This window comes from Erinaceus europaeus, chromosome 6 (assembly GCF_950295315.1).
Source record: "Erinaceus europaeus chromosome 6, mEriEur2.1, whole genome shotgun sequence".
Lineage (NCBI taxonomy): Eukaryota > Metazoa > Chordata > Mammalia > Eulipotyphla > Erinaceidae > Erinaceus > Erinaceus europaeus.
Window position 1 is genome coordinate 77,659,838 of NC_080167.1, and position 23,081 is coordinate 77,682,918.

At 41.5% G+C, this 23,081-nt stretch overlaps 1 non-coding gene across 1 annotated transcript; it reads left to right on the forward strand.

Moving 5' to 3' along the window:
• Positions 1 to 16,204: 16,204 nt before the first annotated feature.
• LOC132539137 (U6 spliceosomal RNA) lies at positions 16,205 to 16,311 on the forward strand. Its single transcript, XR_009550443.1, has one exon. It is a non-coding gene; the product is annotated as a U6 spliceosomal RNA (small nuclear RNA).
• The last annotated feature ends 6,770 nt before the right edge of the window (positions 16,312 to 23,081 follow it).

Consider the following 23,081-nt stretch of genomic DNA (forward strand, 5'->3'; position numbering starts at 1 on the left):
TACTAGCACCACGCAAGCACTAAGGATTGCCAACTGACTACCCTGATACACAGCGTGCTCTCTGCTGGTCTTTTAGGCTCATATTCTTCTTTTTATTTTATATTTTAAATAAATATTTATTTGTTCCCTTTTGTTGCCCTTTTTGTTTTATTGTTGTCCTTATTGATGCTGTTTGTTGTTGGATAGGACAGAGTGAAATGGCGACAGAAGCAGAAGACAGAGGGGGAGAGAAAAGATAGACACCTGCAGACCTGCTTCACCTCTTTTGAAGCGACTCCCAGGATCCTTACACTGGTTCTTGTGCTTTGCACCATGTGTGCTTAACCTGCTGTGCCACTGCCCAGTTCCCTTAGGCTCATATTCTAATAGAACAGGTACATTGACTTGATCCACCTCAGGGATCCTGAAACACTCTAGTCAACTTTAAAAAGAGTCCAATTTTGTTTTGTGGGCTGGGTGTTGTGCAGTGGTAGAGTACAGGACTTGTGAGTATGAGATTCTAAATTAGATTCTAACACCATATGAATCAGATTAATGCACTGATCCTCTTTTCTTAAATGAATTTAAAATACAATTATTAATTAGAAATTGAGTTTATCTGTTTGTAGGAATAATTATACCCATCAAAAGTGCTAAATTGTCATATTCCTCTGTTTTAAGCTCCCTTATTTATGACAGTACATGAAAAATCAGATATTTATTAAATTGCATGCCTAAGCTAGAAATTGACTTGTGAGAATTTCCCTATAAGCTTAATGGCATTGGGTTCAGTCTTCATGGGTTAAAAAGGCAGTATGGTGAAACTAGGTATCTGCATCAGCATCTTAATGTGTTCTTACTCCTGGAAACAGCTAGAGAACTAGAAAGTTTGTGCTGCTTTCACCACCAAACCTACTCAAACCTGCCCTTTGTGTGTGTTCAGGTTTAATGTATTTCACATGCATTAACCTCTTTACATATTAGTGCCACATTGTAGTATAGTAACAACCTCTTTCTTTTTTTGTTTGTTTCTTTTTTTAATATTTATTTTTATTATTCCCTTTTGTTGCCCTTGTTGTTTTATTGTTGTAGTTATTATTGATGTTGTTGTTGTTGGATAGGAAAGAGAGAAATGGAGAGAGAAGGAGAGAAAGATAGACACTTGCAGACCTGCTTCACCGCTTGTGAAGCTATTCCTCTGCAGGTGGGGAGCTGGGGGCTCAAGCCAGGATCCTTACACAGGTCCTTGCGCTTTGCGCCAAGTGCGCTTAACCCGCTGCGCTACTGGCCGACTCCCAACAACCCCTTTCTTTGTCTGAAAGTTATTTTATCTACAAAATCTTACTTCTTTACTTAATAACTGTCTATCCATCTAGCTGGTGTTATAAAGTAACTTGAACATGTGGAGTGTTTTATTATGTCACTTCTTTATCAGTAATGCTACTACTAAGACAAAGTAAGTGTGGATCACTTGTTAAAAATATCCCCCTGGAAGTTGGGCAGTAGCACAGAGGGTTAAGCTCAGGTGGCACAAGGCACAAATACCAGTGTAAGGATCCTGGTTCAAGCCCTGGGCTTCCCACCTGCAGGGGAGTAGCTTCACAGGCAGTGAAGCAGGTTTGCAGGTGTCTCTTTCTCTCTCCTCCTCTCTGTCTTCCCCTCCTATCTCCATTTCTATCCAGCAATGGCTACAACAATAACTATTAAAAAAACATCTAGGGCAACAAAGGAATAAATAAATAAGTAAATAAATAAATAAAATATCCCTCTGAGCTTTCCTATAGAGGTTGCTTAGAGACAGAACAGAAGCTTTTGCCAAAGGCTACTTCTAGGTGGGATCTTCCTGGGCGGAGGTCTACCCCTAGACACCTCGGCATTATAGTGGACTAAGCTGTTTGAAGTGCTGTGTCCAGGTGTGTCATGTTCTGAAAGGGAAGGTCTGTCACCTCTCAGTGTGGATAAATCCTCTCAGTTTTCTTCTATTGTGATAGTAAGATTTTTTTGGAAATATTGAGGTGAAAACTTTATAAAACCAACCTATGACAAACCCACAGTTAGTATGGTGGAAGAGAAGTCACACACTCACCATTTGCAGATAGTATGATAGTATTCATAGAAAAACCTAAAGAATCCAGCAGTAAGCTCTTGGAAATTATCAAGTAATATAGTAAGATGTCAGGCTACAAAATTAACATATAAAAGTCAGTGGCATACCTCTATGGAAACACTAAATTAACAGAAGAAGAAATCAATCCCTTTTACTATAGCAGTAAGAACAATAAAATATGTAGGAATAAACCTAACAAAGGAAGTGAAAGATTTGTATACTTAAAATTATGAGTCACTATTCAAGGAAGTAGAAAAATAATAGGAAGAATTAGCATCATCAAAATGAATATGTTATCCAGGACCAAGTACAATTTATTTTTATTTTTAAAAGTTTTTTATAATCTTTATTACTGCATAGAGACAGAGAGAAATTGAGAGGGGAGGGGGATGTAGAGAGGGAGACAGAGACAGAGAGACACCCTCAGCCATGTTTCACCACCTGTGAAGCTTGCCCCCTGCAGGTGGGGGCCAGGAGCTTGAACCTGTGTCCTTGTGCACTGTAATGTGTGCTCTCAACTGGCTGTGCCATCACCCTGCCGTTCATTTTTAATACTTTGAGGAACTTCCATTTGCTTTATCTAGAGCCTGGACCAGTTTACATATCTCTGCATAAGGGATCCTTTTTTTTCATACCCTCACCAATAACTGCTGTTGCTGGTCTTTTTGATGTTGGGGATTTGGTAGTGTGATTTTACTTATTTATTAAATTTATTTTAATAAATAAGTGGAGATATGAAGAGAAAGATATGAAGAGAGAAAGACTGCTCAGGTCTGGCTTATGAAGGTGATAAGGACATGAAACTTAGACCTTGAATCCTCAAAATATCAGTCTTTTTTATAACCATTATGCCCTCTCCCCTATTCAAGATTTTTAAAAATAGTAAGTAAATGAAAAAAAGTGATCTATTTCTGATTTTATTTTACATGTGTTAAGGATAAGAATAATGAAGCTATAGAAATTTCCTTAGGTGATCCTAATTATTTTAAATGAAAAATATCATTTGACCTAAAAAATAATTGAGATGTAGTTGTAGTCTTACTTTGTTTGATTTATAGTACCCTTCATTCTCATTATTTGCCCGAGATAGCTCAGATTCAAAATGAAGTATCTTATGCCTTATAAGTTACATACAGACATGCACAAAAACCCACAGTTACCTATAAGATGTATGTAAATTTTCTACCATAAGAAAAATCAAAATAATTGTGGAGTTTGGGGCTGTTGGGTTGGGTTATCTTCTGCCTTATAAGTTACATACACACATGCACAAAAATCCATAGATAGCTATAAGATGTATGTGAATTTATCACCTTATGAAAAATCAAAATAATTGTGGAATTTGGGGCTGTTGGCTATTTGGCTGTTGGCCAAGACTAAGGTTGTTCAGTTTAGGAAATTTTTTCCCCCAGTGCTAAGAGAGGAGCTGCCGCTGGAGGGCACTTAGCACTTTTTTTTATTGTTTGACAATTAAAAAAATATCAGAGTCTAGTTTCCTTGCCTTTCTTTTAAAGAGAAGACATTTTTTCCCCCTCCTCCGGAGTTATTGCTGGGCTTGGTGCCTGCACCGTGAATCCACCACTCCTGGAGGCCATTTTTTTCCCACTTTTTTGTTGTCCTTGTTGTTGTAGCCTCATTGTGGTTATTATTATTACCATTGTTGATGTTGTTCATTGTTGGACAGGAAAGAGAGAAATGGAGAGAGGAGGGGAAGACAGAAAGGGGGACTCCCCTGCAGATGGGGAGCCGGGGGCTCGAACTGGGATCTTTATGCTGGTCCTTGCACTTTGCGCCACCTGTGCTTAACCCAGTGCACCACCACCCGACCCCCAGAGAGAAGACATTTTACCAACAGTACAGATACAGTTATCTTCTCATTCAACTGCATGAGTTTGACCTCAGGTTATTTACCACTTTTGTCTCTAGTCTTTGCAGTCCATAGAACTCAGCTCTTCTAAACACCCCCCACCCCTGGGAACCCCAGTGATTTCACCTACAGGTTATTTAGGAAACCGGAGTCTATGTATCTGCTGCTTTCTGACTTGAACTGCCTTGTCTTCAGCACTCAGATAATTAATAAAGGAATGCTGCCTCAGGTGTTACTGTGAGTCTGGTTTTGAGAGGCTTCCTTGTGCCCGTATGAATGAGATACTCTTTCTAGAGAGCTTACACAACAAGATTTCTTTCACTGCCCACGATGACATCTTTGGATTGCTCCCAAATCTTTCCTGCATCCTAAAATTGTCTATTTCTCCCACCTTGAATATATGTGGATATATATATCCAGGGTTATTGCTGGGGCTCGGTGCCTGTGCTATGAATCCACTGCTTCTGGAAACCATTTCCCCCATTTTTGCTGCCTTTGTTGATGCCCTTGTTGTTGGTATTTTTATTGTTGCCATTGCTATTGTTGTTGCTGCTGCACAGGACAGAGAGAAATCAAGAAAGGAGGGGAATTTAGGGGGAGAGAAAGACAGATACCTGAAGACCTACTTCCCTGACTGTGAAGCAACTCCCCTATAAGTGGGGAGCTGGGGGCTTGAACTGGGGTCCTTACGCAGGTCCTTGCTTTTCATACCATGTGTGCTTAACCCACTGCACTGCTACCGCCTAGCTCTCTATTTTCTAGTTTTAAGGTCTTCCTTGCAAGTATATGGGTATGCTTACATGCTGTTTTTACAATGAGTGGTAATTTTAGGAATATACAATGTCTCATCTTAAAATACATTTTCAATTTAAAACTCATCCCTGGAGATGATTAATACGTGTATTTATATACTATTTGCATTTATGTTTCGTTTGTCTCTTACTTTTTTTTTGCCTCCAGTGTTGTTGCTGGGGCTCAGTGCCTGCACCATGGATCCACTGCTCCTGCAGGCATTTTTTCTGTTATTAGACAGGACAGAGAGAAATTGAGAGAGCAGGGGGAAATAGAGAGGAAGAGAGAAAGATAGACACCTGCAGACTAGCTTTGCTGATTGTGAAGTGAAGTGATCCCCCCCCCTGCAGGAGGGGAGCCAGGGGCTTGAACTGGGAACCTTGTGCAGGTCCTTGCACTTTGTACTATGTGCGCTTAACCTGGTGAAGCACCGCCTGGCCTGGCCTTTACTCTTTAACTAATATTAAAGTATGGTTTTCATTATGATTGCCACTGTCCAGTCAGTAAGGTGGTCCTGACTTTAATCTTGTGATACAGCTATTATCACTATCATTCAAATTAACAGTTGAAATTGCAGCTAGAGATATGTTTTTAACCAATCAGACACTGAAGAAATGTGACCACTAGCTAATTACAGATTGTGTTCATGTAATTGGCAGAGCTGCTCTTGCTGACACTGAAGTTGATTTAACTCAACTCTTAGACTTTCTGTAGATTCTGACTTAGAAAGGTACATCAAAACTCTGGTGACTGGTATGTGCCAAATAGGTATTCATAGGCTTATTAATATTTTCTCTGTAGTGTAAAGCCACCTGTATTCTAAGGCTCATTGGATCAGTCAGTCAGATGTGTACCATACTGGTAGGACCTGAAGGTTCACAAATGAGTAGGAGCACAGCACAGCGTCTGCTTGATGACTTAGCTTCCTACCCACCGCAGCATGTCCTGCTTAAGAAAGGCAACTCCCCAACCTGCAACATCCTGCTGACCAGGCAGAAGGGAAGATAACCGAAAGTCGCAACCCCTACCCCCCTGCTTCCTCCTGCTATGGCTTGGGAATACTTTTTTTTAACTAAACTAACACGATGCTTGTCACCTAGCCCCCCTGCCCTAAACCCTATATAATCTCAATAGAAACTATAGAGGGGGTCAAGCATTTCTGACCACCACTGCGTGGTGGCTCAGTGTGTTCGTCCCTGGCGCCAGCTAATAAAGACTCTGTTGATTTTACATCGCTCTGGTCTCTTGGTAATTTCTGTGGATTACCGGACCCTAAAACACGGAGGGCGCCTAGTGGGGTGCCGCGGAGGTGCGACGGTCCCTCCTCGGCCCTGTGAGCCCAGTAGCCAGGAGACCCATGGAGGGGCTGACCAGCAAGAGGGCTACATGCTGACTGGGACTCGGGTTCTGGCGACGGAGGGGCAGCCGCGGTGGTGGTGGCAGCACATTGCATCCCCCCAACCTCCCTGATCAATTCCCTGTGGTGACGCTCTCTGGGACCCGCGGGAAAGGAGAGGTGTGGGGTCGCTGGTGTAGGGTGGCCTCGGCTGCAGCTGCTGGGGTGGGGGAAATGCGTGCGCCAGCAGGGGGTGGCTGATGCCCTGCTCTCCAAGTGCCAGCTAGCGCGCCAGGCTTTCTTAGGGGTGGTTGCTAATTGAGGCACTACCAGGCGCAGGATTTTATAACCAAGCCTTTTGTAACAAAAGCAAATTAATATGTAAAATATGATAGATTCCTTGTGCAGGCACCAATACCCAGAAATAACCCTGGTGAGGAAAACAAAACACAGAACGTAAAAAAATAAATAAATAAATAAACAATGATGTTGAGAGAAAAAAGTTAAAGGAATCTGGAGGAGCTGGGCGGTAGTGCAGCAGGTTAAACGCAGGTGGCACGAAGCACAAGGACTGGCCTAAGGATCCCTGTTCGAGCCCCAGGTTCCCCACCTGCAGGGGAGTCCTTCACCTGGTGAAGCAGGTCTGGAGGTGTCTATCTTTATCCCCACCCCCGCTGTCTTCCCCTCCTCTGTCCATTTCTCTCTGTCCTTTTTAACAATGACGACATCAATAATTACAGTAATAACTGCAACAATAAAAATGAACCAGGGCAAAAAAGGGAAAATAAAAAACATACATATTTTTAAAAAGCACATTTAAAGAATCTTGGAGTTGGGCGGTAGCCCAGTGGGTTTAGCACACATGGCACAAAGCACAAGGACTGGCCTAAGGATCCCGGTTTGAGCCCCCAACTCCCCACCTACAGTGGAGTTGCTTCACGGGGTTTGAAATAGGTCTGCAGGTGTCTATCTTTCTCTCCCCTCACTGTCTTTCCCTCCTCTCTCTATTTCTCTGTCCTATCCAACAAGGGCAACAATAACAACAACAATAGTAACTACAACAATTAAACAAGGGCAACAAAAGGGAATAAATATTTTTTAAAAACAAGTTAAAAGAATCTTTAAATCTGTAGCAAACAGGTAAACAGTAACAATTCAGTGTACATATCCTTGTAGACACTATATGGAAGCCAATGTGCAGACATCAGAGGAAACAACACTGCTGTTTGGGGATGGTCTAGATGTGAATTGATATAGTCCCAGAATGAAAAAAATGTTTCTGGACTGAGGTTAGTAGTCTTTCTTAGTTACGTAGCCTTTCCTCTCTTTGTACACATTTGAGAATATTATTAATAGGGTCAGTTATTATTAAGAACTTGAAACAACAAGGGCAACAAAAGGATAAATGAATAAATAAAAATTTAATAGAAGAATTTGAAGGCATCTTGTAAATAATTAACAAGTGTTATACATATATGTATATATATATAAGATTTATATAAATATAAAGCAAATTCAGGGCCTGGCGGTAGTGCAGTGGATTATGTGTACACAGTACAAGGCGCAAAGACTGGCCTAAGGATCCTGGTTGGAACCCCTGGCTCCCCACCTGTGGGAGGGGGTCACTTCACAAGTGGTGAAGCAGGACTGTAGGTGTTGCTCTCCTTTTCAGTCTCTGTCTTCCTGTCCTCTCTGTTTCTCTCTGTCCTATCCAACAGCAATAGCAATGGCAACAATAACCACAGCAGTAACAACTAGGACAAAAGAATGGGAAATAATGACCTCCAGGAGCAGTGGACTGTAGTGCAGGCACCAAGCCCCAGCTATAAGCCTGGAGGCAAAAAGAAGAAATCTTTTGTCCATTCTCCCAGAGGGATAAGGATTAGGGAACCTTCCAGTGGAGGGGAGTGTATAGGGAACTCTGGTGACTGGAATTGTATGGGATTGTACTCCTCTTATCCCACAATCTTCTTAATCATTATTAAATCACTAATTTAAAGAAAGCAAGAGAAAAAAATCTGTAAAAACACAGAAGCACACTATCTGCTAGCTACCTTCTTAGTAACTTTCTGAAGCTCCACATTCATTCTGTAGTATATTTAGAAAAGAGTTTAGCTTAGCTAGCTTAACAAAAATACTAAAGAAAACATGTTCTCTATACACTTGGTGAGGGAGGAACATTGCTTATTTTTTTCCCTATTTTTATTAGTGATTTAATAATGGGTTTAGTTGTTTTGTTGTTATTGTTGAGTCATATGATTGATTTATTGTCATTTGTGATCAGTCTCTTGTCAGTTTTGTGACATCCAGGTATCTTCTCCCAATTTCCGGGTTACCTTTGTGTGTGTGTGTGTGTGTGTGTGTGTGTGTGTGTGTATGTGTGTGTGAAGTTTTCTTTTAATGTGAAGAAGCTGTTAAATTTGATATAGTCCCAGTAATTTAACCTTATTTTAGTTTTGCTTACCCATAGTGTGATGAGTCTCCATATAGAGCCTGATGTTAAATTGTGGATGTGTTTCACCAATGTTTTCTTCTCTATATTTGTTAGTCTCAGTTCTAACAACAAGGTCTTTGGTCCATTTTGAGTTAATTTGGCATATGGTGTTAAAGGCTGGTGCAGATTCATTTTTCTGCAATTGACTACCCAATATCAGCTATTGAAGAGGCCTTCTTTTCCCCCACTGAAAAGGTTTTAGTCCTTTATTAGTACACACATAGGGGTTTATTTATGGAATTTCAATTTTGTTTTGTTGGTCTATAAATTGGTTTTGTTACAGTGCTATAACTTTTTAATTGCTATTGTTTTGTAGCATCAATGGAAGTCAGGAATGTTATGTATGCATTGTTTGGTTTTTGCTAGACTGCTATGGTGCTGACTCCCCTCTGGACATCTTTAATAAAATATTTTCAATAAATGTGAAAACACATACTTTGGGATTCATAGTGTGATTATTAATACATGATTTTTAGTTTCTATACTTAGCATATTTAAGATTAAAGTAGATTTTTAAATTAATTCAATCATATATAATTAAATGTTTATATGGCAAATTTAGTAAAAATGTAAAACCAAGGTCTCTTTTGCAGTCTTCTCCTTGGGAAACAGAAGATGGCTTGTCATTTTTTTTTTTATTTAAGACCTTTATTAACAGATGCTTACAGCTTGTTGCCTTTTTTTTTTTTGAAAAAAATCAAGTTGTAAACTTTTATTACAAATTCAAAATGAGGTTCTTAAAAATCTCAACTTGACCAGATATGAAACAATTTAAAAACCTTTAAAGGTGTATTGAGAAAAACCAGGCCTTTTTTTTTTTAAAAAAAAAAAACACGTTTGACATTACCAAAAAGAGACATCTTTAGGTAAAAATAATAAAAACCCCCTTGCTGCATAGATAATGCAGATAGTTCTGGTTATCTGGTCAAGGGGCAAAAAGCAAGCACTTAAGGTCTTCAGCTCATTCCTGTTGTTGAAACCATATCTGCTCCTTACATTGACCATTTTACTGTTCCCATAACCTTCATTGCCTTGATCTTCTTGTCCCTGCCAGCAGGCGCCACCGATATGAGGCTGCCTGGGCAGCCGCTCCCTGTGCCACTACCCGTGGCACCAGGCGTGGTGTCAGTGGTGCTGAGGGCGGGGGCAGCCTGCGGCTGCTGGGTCTAGGCCACTCTGCTCATGGTTGCCATGATGGTGACTGGGGCCAGCTGCTGCAGCTGCAGCTCCTCCCAGGGTGTGATGGTAACTAGGAGGCGGTGGCGCTGGGGCTGCTCAGGGCTCTCTGGGGTCCGCTCTCAGCTTGTCATTTTTAAACCAGGTTCTAGTAGGAATGAACATGTCTGGCTCCACTCAGAAACATTTCTTTTTAATATTTACTATGGTTTTCAATTTCCCATCCTTTCCCATCCAAGTTCAGCTCATTAGCAAATTTTAGCAAAGATCTTGTTTAATATTTTGGCATCTATGTTCATCAGAGATATTGGCCTGTAGTTTTCCTTTTTTGTTCTGTCCCTATCAGCTTTTGGTATCAGGGTGATGTTGGCTTCATAGAAGGTGGAAGGGAGTATACCTGTTTCTTCAATCTTATGGAAAAGCTTAAGAAGTATGGGTACTAACTGTTTCCTGAAAGTTTTAAGGAGAATGTTGTTTAGTTTCCAACTTCTGTGACTTTTAATAATCTTCGGTTTGTTGTTAAATGTTAGTTTTACTCCACTGTGGTCTGAAAGATACGTGGCATGATTTTGATGCTCTTGAATTTATTGATCCTGTCTTTGTGGCCTAATACGTGGTCTATCCTTGAGTATGTATTATGTGGATTTGAAAAGAAGGTGTATGCCAGTTTTTTGGGGTGAAGGACTCTGAAAATGTCCAAGAGGTCTAGTCTGTCTATCTCTTCATTCAATTCTCTTGTATCTTTGTTGGTTCTCTGCTTTGTTGATCTGTCTAAGTGTGAGAGTGGTGTATTGAAGTTTCCCACTATTACTGTATTATTATTGATGTATTATTGAAATTCTTTCAGTAAGCACTTGACATATTTAGATGGCCCCTCACTGGGTACATAGATGTTAATAATTGTTATGTCTTCTTGGCTGATTGATCCTCTAATCATTATGTAATGTCCTTGCCTATCTTTTGTTACTTTTTTTAACCTAAAATCTATAGTGTCTGAGATGAGAATGGCAGTTCCTGCCCTTTTTTGTAGTCCGTTAGCTTGTATGATAGTTTTCCATCCTTTCACTTTAAGTCTGTGTTTATCTTGTTGTGACAGATGTGATTCTTGCTAGCAGCATATGGTTGGGTTATGCTTTCTGATCCATCCCCCACTCTGTGCCTTTTGATGGGTGAGTTTAAACCATTGACATTTATTGATATTATGGATTTAATGTATTGTAGTGCCATTGTTCAAATAAAAATTTTTGTTTGCTCTGATATATTGCAAGTATTTATAGTGATGTTCTTGTTTATAAGAGGTCTTTTAGAACCTCTTTCAGGGCCGGCTTGGTGATGGTTGCCTCCTTTAACTGTTGTTTGTCTAAGAAGGTTTTGATCCCTCCATCTAGTTTGAATGAAAGTCTAGCAGGATATATTATCCTTGGTTGAAACCCTTTTTCATTCAGGGCTCGATAGATATCTTGCCATTCTCTTCTGGCTTTTAGAGTTTGATTGGAGAAGTCTGCAGATAATCTTATGGCATTTCCCCTGTATGTGACTTTTTGTTTCTCTCTTGCAGCCTTTAGGATCCTTTGTTTATCCTTACTTATTCTCATAGTGACTATGATGTGTCTTAGTGTCTTCAGGTCTGGGTTGTATCTGTTTGGAACTCTCTGGGCCTCTTGAATCTCGATGTCCTTTCTGTTATTCAGGTCTGGGAAGTTTTCTTCTATTATTTCCTCTAGAATGTTTGCTTCCCCTTCCTCTCTTTCTTCCTCTGGCAGGCCAATTAAACGAATGTTACTTCTTTTGAGATCATCCCATATGTCTCTGTTGTTGTTTCCAGTGTCTCTCAGTCTCTTTTTGAGCTCTTTCACCTCTTTTTTAGTTTTCTCTAACTTATCCTCTGACTAATTCTGTTTTCTGCTTCTGTTAGTCTGCTTTCCCGTGCCTCAGCTTTTTTCTTCATTAGAGCTATTTGAGGTTTCAGTTCTCTAATTGCCTCAATATAATCAGTATTTTCCTTGGGGGTCTCAACTTGTTTTCTGAATAGTGCCATTCCTTTCCTCCAAAGTTGTTTTCATTTCTGTCATTAATAAGTTTATTATTGCTTGTATCCTTTTCTTATCTATGGTTACTTCTGGCTGATTTGTAGTTTCTTCTGGGCTCTTGTCTTCATTCATTGGAGCAGCAGTTTTATTTGTTTTTGATCTACCCATTTTTAATGTGTTTCTTTTTTTATGCTCTGTTATTCCTCTTTTGTTGTGTCTTCAGTACAATTAACACTGTACTAAATACCTTTATGACAATTGCACTCACCAACCTCAGGAATTACAATAGCAACTGTAGCAAGTATTGAAGCAGTTTAATCACTACCAGTTAGCCAAACAATATCTCCAGTCTGTGAAAAAATAGTAACCAAATCCCAGTGAAGAAGAAAGAGTAAAAAAAAAGGGATAGCAAGAATAGACAGTTATGCAAATCTACTATCCACTGTATATTCTAGGGGTAACAAGAGGGGAAAGGGAACTAGAGCAGAGATAGATACATAGAGAGTCCACTCTGAGTCAGATTTATTCCCCAAAATAATTCACAAATTCATAAAGGCAAAGAAGAAGGAAGGAAGAAGTTCATGACAAGATAAAAAAAGAAACAAGAGAGAGAAAAGAGAAAAGATAAAAAAGAGCTGTAATTAAAGAGCAGTGGAAGGAAAGTTTTTTTTGATTACTTTATTTTTAATTTAATTTTTTTAATTAGCTAGGAGGAGGAAGGCGAGAGTCTGTAGAGGAGGTAGGAGTAATGAGACAAGTTCCTCTCACAATAGATAAGATGCCCATTACCCTAGCAATGAAAGATACCCTAAGAGTTAATTCTGATCAACCTAAAGGGGGGGGAGATATATGCCTTTACATAATATTAATAATAAAATAGAGCAGGGTAAAAAAAACACCCTGTCCCAGATTACCTCAAACCTCGTGAGCAGAGGTAGCTGATTGTTAAGAAAGAAGAAGAAAAATAATAATTAAAAAAACCTCAGGACTAGACAAGGATAGCTGGAATAGACAATTATACAAATCTATTATCCACTGTATATTCTAGGGGTAGCTAAAGGAGGAAGGGAAGTTGATCAGAGATACTCATAGTGAGAGATACTCATAGTGAGAGTCCACTCTGAGTCAGATTTCATCCCAAAAATAATTCCCAAACGTGTATCAGTGAATCCAGTGAAAGCACACTGTTTGGTGATGTAGGGGATGGGGTCTGTGGCTTTGGAAGCCACAAAAAAAAAAAGAGAGAGAGAGAGAAAAAATAAAAATACAAGAAAAAGAACAGTAATAAAAGAGCAGTTAAAGGAAAGAGTTTTTTATTTGTTTATTTTTTATTATTTAATTATCTATGTGGGGGAGGGGTGGCTACTTAGAAAGAAAAAAGGCCAGAGGTTTCAGAAGGGAATAGACTTAGAATGAATGGTACTCCTTGGTGGGACAGGAATCTTGTTAAAGAAAGAAGCTCAGCAGAGGAGCCTGCTAGGAGGTGGTCCCCCTGGATTGGTTATGGGGGGGGGTGAGGGGGAGGAGGTTCGCTTTGGGAATAATAATTTAAAAGAAAAAATTTTTTCCTTTTTTTCTACTCTATTTTTAACCCAAATTAAGTTATAGTCACCTCCTTGGTAGGCCTATTTTAGTTGTATTCCAAAGGGATATATATTCCAAAGGGATATTATATTCCAAGGGATATATATTCCAAAGGGATATTATATTCCTACTGCTTTGTCCTCCTCTCACGCAGTCTCATCGTGCAGGTAGCAGGGATGGGTCTGGGCAAAGCCCTATTTCTTTTTCTGGCTCTGAGATTTTGAACTTTACATCCTGTCTCTAGATTTTATTCAAACTTAAGTCTGTCTCTAAACCCTAACACCATCAACACAAAATGAGTTGAGTTAGATTCTTAAAATTTATTTTGGATTTGAGTCCCCACCACACCTGCAGAGGAAAATCTTTGTGAATGGTGAAGCAGTGCTGCAGGTTTCTCTCTTTCTCTCTCTCTCTCTTCTCCCTCTTTACTTCCCATTTCCTTTTTGATTTCTTCTGTTACTATCCAATAAACAAAGATAATAAAAATATTTTTATTTTTAATTTTTAAAATATTTATTTCCCTTTTGTTACCCTTGTTGTTTTATTGTTGTAGTTATTATTGTTGTTATTGATGTCCTTGTAGTTGGATAGGACAGAGAAAAATGGAGAGAGGAGGGGAAGACAGAGGGGGAGAGAAAGATAGGCAGTGAAGCAGGTCTGCAGGTGTCTATCTTTCTCTCACCCTGTCTTCCATTCTTCTCTTCTTCCCTTTGTCCCAGCTGCATCCACAGCAGCACCATGGAGCCCTGAGGCCCGGGCCCTGAGACCCTGTCGCCCCCTGTCACATTGAGTAGCATAGCATCACATCACCCCCAGGCAGCATTGAGCCATGCCGAGTTGTGTCGCACCCATAGGCCCCAGTGCTGGGGCCTGGGCCCTGCGCCCTGAGCGCCAAGCAAGAACTGTGCGGAGTCCCCGTGTGAAAGTACTGCTGGGGACTCCCCAAGGTGCTGTGCCAGACAGCAGCCAGTGGCCAGGTCCATAGTGCTGGAGCCCATCTAGTGAGATTCCTCCAATTGCAAGTAAGTGGCCCCTGGTTCCTGTGCCCTTGAAGGCTGGGTTGTTGTGCCTACCTGGGAAGTTGCTGGGTGGGGTGAGGGGCGAAGTCGGGGTACAGCCGCAGAGGGGCCAGCACCCCCGGACCCAGTACCCCAGGACAGGCGCACCCCTTAGAGGTGGCTGCGCACCCCCCCCCAAACCTCCAGCACCCAGCGGCCTTGAGCAGGGCGCTCCCCGAGATGGAGCCATGCGCACCCCCCGCAGGCAGGGGCGCACCCAGGGGAGGTGTCCACGAGCCCCCAGACCCTGCACCCCTGGCAGGGACACCCTGGAAGGGTGGCTGTGAGCCCCCAGATCGTGCTGCTTTTGGCTTCCATGAGCGCGAGCGTAGGGACCCCGCCGGAGACTCTGGGCAGCCGGCCTTCCCTTTCCTTCCTGCCGGGAGAGGGGTCCTAGGTCCCTGGGTCTCACCCAGCGTGTCAGTGCTGGTGGCTCCAAGTGCCCCGAGGGTGAGGACCCGCCAGTGCAGCTGGAGTCCAGGCAGTGCGCCTCCCGCCCACCCCAAATGCCCTGGCAGGAGGGGACCCCGGAACCCACCGACCTGGCTTCAGGGGCAGCCAGGTCCAGAAAACTTTCCGTGTGTCCGCCCACCCGAAATGTGCACCCGCTGTCCTTCCTCTCGGTGTGGCCCACGACGAGGTCCTCGGGGGACGGCTGTTTGGAATCCTGAACTTTGAGTTTGGTCTGGGGAAACATGGCGAGCCAAGCTCCCAAATTAGGGTGAAGGAGGCTGGGGCACGGGGTGCGGGTCCAGGTTGGGGGTCTCCTCGCACTACTAGAACTGGAGTGTTTTCTCTGCCTCTGTCTCTCTCAGAAGAAACATGCATTTCAGAGGGGTGCCCCAAGCCAGCTGGCTCCAACCCTTGTTGAGCCCTGGGCCCGGGCTGTGGATTGGGTCTGGGCTGAAGGTCTGGCACTTTGCAACCTGCTGGTCCTGGAGGGTACTGCCAACACCCACCCCCAACCCCCCTTGTCCTGGTGGCCTGGGCCTGGCAGGGCTCCTTGTGTGGTGGGGGGTGGGCAGGGGTCGCCTGGGGTTCTTGTGTCTGTGGGGACAGTCCTGGGGAGACTGCAGTCTTCCTACTCACACAATGGGGCAGCCAGGATGCTGGCAGGTGGGAGCTGCACTAGGAGCCCCACAGAGCCAGGCAGCAGCCGATCTTGGAGCTGGGTAGGAACCGTGCAGGAACCGCGGTTTTTTTTAAAAAAAATGAAATTAAAAAAAGGAAATTAAAAAAAGGAAAAATGTTATTTATTAATACAAAAAAGAGAAGCAGAGCATGAATATGGCACATGCAAATCTGGGGAATGAATTCAGGACTTAGTTCGTACAGAGCCATTGCCCTAGCCATTCTGCAATTCTAAAGTATAAATAGGTTATTTTATTTTTGTTGTTGTTGTTGTCACCAAGGTCTCATTGTCTCCCTTTCTTTTTTTTTCTTGTCTATTCTTTTCCACTCTTTTTTATTTTTATTTATTTTTCCATTTTGTTGCCCTTGTTGCTTAACATTGTGTGGTGATTAATGTCGTTGTTGTTGGATAGGACAGAGAGAAATGGAGAGAAGAGGGGAAGACATAGAGGGGGAGAGAAAGACAGACACCTGCAGACCTGCTTCACCACCTGTGAAGGGACTCCCGGGCAGGTGGGGAGCCAGGGGCTAGAACTGCGATCTTTCCTCTGGTCCATGAGCTTTGCGCCATGTGCGCTTAACCTGCTGTGCCACTGCCTGACTCCAACTGTCTCCATCTCTTAACACTTTTTAAATAAGATTATAATATAGTCCTAGCTTCGGTAGTACATATACTAAAATTGGCATGATACATAGAAGATTAGCATGGCCCCTGCTCAAGGATTACACACAGATTCATGAGGCATACCATATTTTTTCAAAAAAAGGATTATAAAATATATGTACACACATATAAATAATTATAATCTTTTAAAGAGCCAGTTAATGCAACCTGGGAGGCGGTTCAGTGGCAAGAGATCTGGATTTGTATGTGTGGGATCCCAGGTCTGTCTGAACTCTGGTTCTACATATGCTGAAGCTCTTTTAAAAGATTTATTAATCAGTGAGGGAGAAAGGGAGGAGAGAGAGAGAGAGAGAGAGAGAGAGAGAGAGAGAGAGGGGAAAAACACTATAGCATCAGTCTGGAACATGTGATGCTGGAGGTAGAATTCAGGACCTCATGCTTGAGTCCAAAACTCCAACCACTCTGCCAGCCTCCAGGACTGCAGATTGGCTTTTTTGAATAAAATCATGGTAATATTGTTCTCTTAACTGTACATATTTTAAATAATACAAAGTCTTTTTAAATTTTTTTCTCAAATATTGTGCCTGGGGATCAATCCCACCCAGAACCTTGCACCTGCATGGGACAGCTGAGAGGCCTCCCTGCCAGTCTCCATTCTGTATCCTTTAAGAGAGGGAGACATGCAAAGCACTGCTCCTCTATGCAAGGAGTCCCGCCCATTGCCTGCCTGTGTTTTCACTTGCAGTGTGGAGGATCAGACCCCCAGCCACATGCTATGCTATGTTTTCTTTTTAAGAAACAGACAACCTGCGCCTAGATTTAGGCGGGTAACTGGACTCAACAGTAGGCCAGGCCCATTTAAAATCCAAATTCAACAAATTTAGAACCAAGGCAAAGGAAAGAACAGTCACTATAATTTTTTTAAGACACTGGGTAGCTTCTTTGCATTGGTCTCTCTATATAAACATGTTATTTTCAACATCTCTGTATTGATGATTGAAGTGGGTCAAGCTGACTTAGTTCTCCTTGAGACAGACAACGTGTGTATCTACATTTGGGTCACAATACCCTGCTGTATGTTGATCTTTGAAAGTAAATGAATGTGCTGGGGTGGGATTGGGAGGCAGAACTTGGAGAAAGAATCATCCTCATCAATAGGTGTTGCTACATTCAGCCTTCATATAGGAAACACCTCAAGATATCAGTATCAGAGCAACCATTTACAAGTATTTTTTCAAGATTTATTTTACTTTACTTGTTTATTGAATAAAGACAGAGAAACTGAGATCGTAGGGGGAGGTAGAGAGAAAGACACCAACAGCACTGCTTAACCGCCTGTGAAGCTTCCTTCTTTACAGGTGAGTCAACAGTTATTACATCTTAAGCTAGGTATCATTTCTTCCTTTCTTTCTCTCTTTTTCTTTTTAATTTCTTTATTGGGGAATTAATGTTTTACATTCCACATTAAATACAATAGTTTGTATTTGCAGAACAATTTCCAGTTTTCCATATAGCAATCTATGTATCATTTTTCTTTCTTTTTTTTTGTTGTTATTGGATAGCGACAAAGAGAAATTGAGAGAGAAGGGGGAGATAGAGAGGAATAGAGACAGAGAGACACCTGCAGACCTGCTTTACTACCTGTGAAGTGACTCCACTGCAGCTGGGGAGCAGGGGGCTTGAACCAGGATCCTAAAAGGTCCTTGCTCTTTGTGCCATGTGGGCTTATCCCACTGTGCTACCTTCTGGCTCCCTTAGGTATCATTTCTAAAGCCTGTTAAATCTAAAATGTTCTTAACCTTTTGTAGTAATTTCCTGATTCATGTTTGCTTGACGTAAATATCTTGGTTCTGTTTTGTTTGCCTTGTGGGAACTCCCATCTGTCTTTGGTCTTGGTAATTTTCCAGGGCTTGTAGTTGAATGCCAGCAAGGATGCTCCCAGATAAAAAAAACAAAGAAATCGCTCTGCATGTTCTTCGAGATAGGCTTTACCAGAAGATTATAGAGAAAGACGTGTCGAAAGCAAAATACCAGAAGAATGCAGGTAATATATATATATATATATATATATATATATATATGTACATTTAAATAAAAGAAAAAAAGAAAGGTGGGGGTCAGGTGGTAGTGCAGGAGGTTGAGTGCAGGTGGTGCAAATCACAAGGATTGGTGCAAGGAACCTGGGTTGAGTTCGTGGCTCCCCACCTGCAGGTTGTCTCTTCATAATTGGTGAATCAGGTTTGCAGATGTCTTATCTTTCTCTCACCCTCTATCTTCCCCTCCTCTCTCGATTTCTGTCTGTCCTATCCACAATGACATCAATAACAATAATAATAACCATAATAATGCTAAAACAACAAGGGCAACAAAATGGAAAGGAAAAAAATGATTTATTTATTAATGAGAAGGTGTGAGGGAAGAACTAGAGCATCACTGTCACTGACCTATGGAATGCCAGAGATTAAACTCAGAACTTCATGCTTGAGAGTCCAATGTCTTATTCACTGCACCACCTGTCAGGACACTGCAGATAAGATTTATTTAGTAGAATAACTTAACAACTGTTCGAAGAGTCATTCTGCACATGCCTTACATATGGGAGTCCCTCGGATTGATTCCTGGCACCACTGAACAGCAACACAGACACAGCAAGCCAAGTTCAGTGGATGGTAGATCTATGCTTAGGTCTCTATCTCAAAATCATAAGCATTGAACTGAGAGGTAGCTTATTGGTAAATTGCATACTGCACATGCATAAGGCCCCAAGATTGATCCCCAGCATACAGAAGTTCTGAGTGGTGCTCTATCCATAAAAATAAATAAACGAAGGGGTCCAGAGCTTGCTCCCCCAGTAGAGTGCACATCACATCACCATGCTTGCAGACCTGGTGTTGAGCCCTAACACAACATGGGAGCACCAGGCATGATGGCAGGTACTGTGATGTTTCTCACATGCTCTTTCTCCCACTTTTTCTATTTCATTTTTTAAAAATTTTAAAGTCAATTTTCATTTATATATATTAATATATTTAGTTATTATTGGACAGAGACAGAGAAATAGGGAGGGGAGGGGGAGATAGAACAGGAGAGAGACAGAGAACCACCTACAGCCTTGCTTTACCACTTGTGAAGCTTCCCCTACCCCCTGCAGCTTAGGACCAAGGGCTTGAACCTGGTTCCTTATGCACTGTAATTTGTGTGCTTAACCAGATGCACCACTGCTGGCCCCCTGTATATTTTATTCATTTATTATTTCCTGGATAGAAATTGAGAGGGAACAGAAGATCTAGAAGGGGAGACAAAGAGAGACACCTGCAGTGCTACCTCACCACTTGTGAAGCTTCTCCTCAGCTGGTTGTATCTTGGGCTTGAACCTTAGTTCAACATGTGCACTCCACTGGTTACACCACCTCCTGGACCCCATTTTTTCATTATTAAATTTAAAAGGAGAAAACAACTGGTGACAACAGTAGAATTATGTAAGTATGAAACTCTGGTGTAAGTATGAAACTCTGGCGTACTAAAATACATCAATATATTCATCTTTTTGTAAAGGTCACTTTGTGAGTGCACATGTTATAGTGTGAGAGGACCAAGGTTCAAGCCCCTGATCCCCACTTGCAGGTGGAAGCTTCACAAGCAGTGAAACAGTATCTTAATGTGTCTCACTTTCTTTTGCCACTCTATCTCCCCTTTCCATCTCCATTTCTTTCTTTCTTACCAAGCAAAAAGAAAAAAAAAACTTTTTAAAAGGTTTCTTTATATTAAAAATGTTTTTTCATTATTCTTGACCAAGTAAAAATCTCAGGACATATAGAAAATATACTCCGCTGTGAATAAGAAATAACTTGAATGTTTAGGCTCTCTGTGTGTGTGCCAGAAGGGGTTTTCTAAGAAGTAGTGGTTTTTAAATGCAAATTCCTATCTTCAAGTCTACCTACTGATGCTCCTCTGCAATCTGAGACCATCGCAGGCAAGGGATAAATATATTATTTTCACTGTCACTTACACTACGGCAGGCTAAAACAAGCGTAGGGAAAGTGGAAAGGCCAAAAGTAGGGAAAACTAAGATATCTAAATCAAAGTGACTTGTGACAGTTATTATAATGCTTACTGTTATGCAGCCCACTTTTCCTAAAATGCTACAAGGTTTACTGCAAATAACTCAAAAACATGGCTATTTTGGGCTTCCAACTCCAAAATTCTCTTTCAACCCAATTCAGGTTTTACTTTTGTTTGTAAAGATTTATTTATTAATGAGAGAGATAGGGGAGAGGAAGAAGGAGAACCGCAGCATCACTCTGACACATCTGATGCCGGAGATCAATCTTGAGACCTCACACCTAAGAACCCCAAAGCTTTATCCACTGCACAATCTCCCAGACAGTGGCAGCATTTATTTTTATTTTTTTATATTTATTTTATTTATTCCCTTTTGTTGCCATTGTTGTTTTATTGTTGTATTTATTATTGTTGTTGTCGTTGTTGGATAGGACAGAGAGAAATGGAGAGAGGAGGAGAGATAGACACCTGCAGATCTGCTTCACCGCCTGTGAAGCGACTCCCCTGCAGGTGGGGAGGCGGGGTTCGAACCGGGATCCTTATGCCGGTCCTTGTGCTTTGCGCCACCTGCGCTTAACCTGCTGCGCTACAGCCCGACTCCCGGCAGCCTTTACTTTTTTATAATTTAAAATATTATGATACTTTGCTCACTTAAGAGGCAAAAGATTTATACAATCTGAAGAGAACAAGAGTATACATACTTTGCTTATTTAAATGATACATACACTTTAGTAGAACTTATACATTTGAATAAAACTACATACATATGTAATTCAAAATCTAGGAAATAGAGAAAATGAAGTGGGGGGAAAACCCTTTCATGACCCTCGACCTTAGACTCTATCAGTAGTATGGTGTTTTTAAATGAATTAATTTATTTTCCCTTTTTAGTTGCCCTTGTTTAACATTGTTGTAGTTATTGATGTTGTTGTTGTTGGATAGGACAGAGAGAAATGGAGATAGCAGGGGAAGACAGAGGGGGAGAGAAAGACAGATACCTGCAGACCTGCTTCACTGCTTGTGAAGTACCTTTCCTGCAGGTCCGGGGAGCTGGGGCCAGAACCAGGATCCTTCCACTGGTCCTTGCACTTTGCAGTATGGTTTTGGCAGAGATATTTATTTCTGAACCTATAGGGATTTGTAATAAATTTTTGTAATAATATGTTTCATTTTAAAACTTGAAAGTATCTTAATTTCCATAAAAAATTTCATAAAAATGACCTTTAAACCAATTTTCTCTTTAGACAGTTATGATACAAATCCTGAATAGAAATAGCTTGAGGAAAAAATTTGAGTTAACACATTAGTAAACTTGCTGGAGAACGGACTGATGAGGGTAAAATATAGTTTTTTATTTATTTTAATTTAATGAATTACAAAAGGTGGTAGAGGGGCACAGAAGCAGCACTCTAGCATATGCAGTGCTTGGGATTGGACTCAGGACCTAAAATTTAGAAGCTCTAAGTTCTTCCATGGTGCAACCTACCCATCTTCAGAGATACTTTTCTTTTGTTCTAAAGATCTTATTTATTCATTAATGAGAGAGAGAGGAGCAGGGAGAATCTGCACATTACTCTGGTATATGTGGCACCAGGGATTGAACTTGGGACCTCATGCCTGAGAAACCTATACTTTATCCACTCTACCTCTTCCTCCCAGTACCACTGATAATTTGGCTTTGATTGGAATTGGAACTACTGAAGAAGCACTATTGGGTGCTGGGTGGTAGTGCAGCGAGCAGGTTAAGCGCACATGGCACAAAGCTCAAGGATAGGGGTTGGGATCCCAGTTTGAGCTTCCCACCTGCAGGGATGTCACTTCACAAGTGGTGAAGCAGGTCTGCAGGTGTCTGTCTTTCTCTCCCACTCATTGTCTCCCCCCCCACCCTCAATTTCTCTGTCCTATCCAGCAACAATGATAAACAAAAAGAACAACAAAAGGCGGCGGGGGAGGAGTGATGGCCTGCAGGAGCAGTGGATTTGTAGTTCAGGTAGAAAAAAAAAGAGAAAAAGAAACACTCTTACTCCATAAGTAAACCTGAGATAACAAGAGTCTTAAACAATTAAATTCCTTCCACTTTTGCTCTTTGTCAATTGTATGTGCCTGACGTTCAGAAATAGAAATCCTTAGAAAAGAATTTGCGGTGCCTTTTCCATTGTAGTAAAGATAGTAATTATATTAAAATGTGAATTCCTTTCTATCTCTGCACAGGTTGGAACAAGCACCTAGTCAGAAAGAATCCAGACCTACAATTTCACCCAGAATAGTGTCACTGACCACAGGGTAGGATATGAAGTCCATGATATTAAGGTAATATTACTGAATGTGCTTAATGTATCTTTGATTTATTAAGGAATCAAATTTTGGGGCCTGGTTTATTAAGGAATCAAATTTGGGGGCCTGGTTTATTAAGGAATTCGGGGGGTTGGTTTATTAAGGAATCAAATTTGGGGGCTCTAGCCGGTATCCTTAGGCTGATCCTTGTGCTTTGCACCACCTGTGCTTAACCCACTGTGTTACAGCCCAATCCCTGGTAATATTCGATTATCTTCCTTTCCTTCTTGGCTTGGTCCCTTTATCTTGCTTGTAAATCTGTCATCTGAACTGAGAAGGTTGAAAGAGGAGGGGAGGGGGCCCACTGAGGTGGAAGGATCCAGGGCACATGTATGCCCTGCCCACTTCACTCCCAGGTCAGACTGGCTCCCTCTGCCCCCTGGAGCCTGTCTGTGCATGTGTGTGTGGGGGGCTGGGGTGTTTACAAGTGTTTCCTGATGCTAGAACAGTCTCCTTGGAGTGTGACTGCTAACTGCTTTTGGCAAGATACTATTTTAAATAGTCCT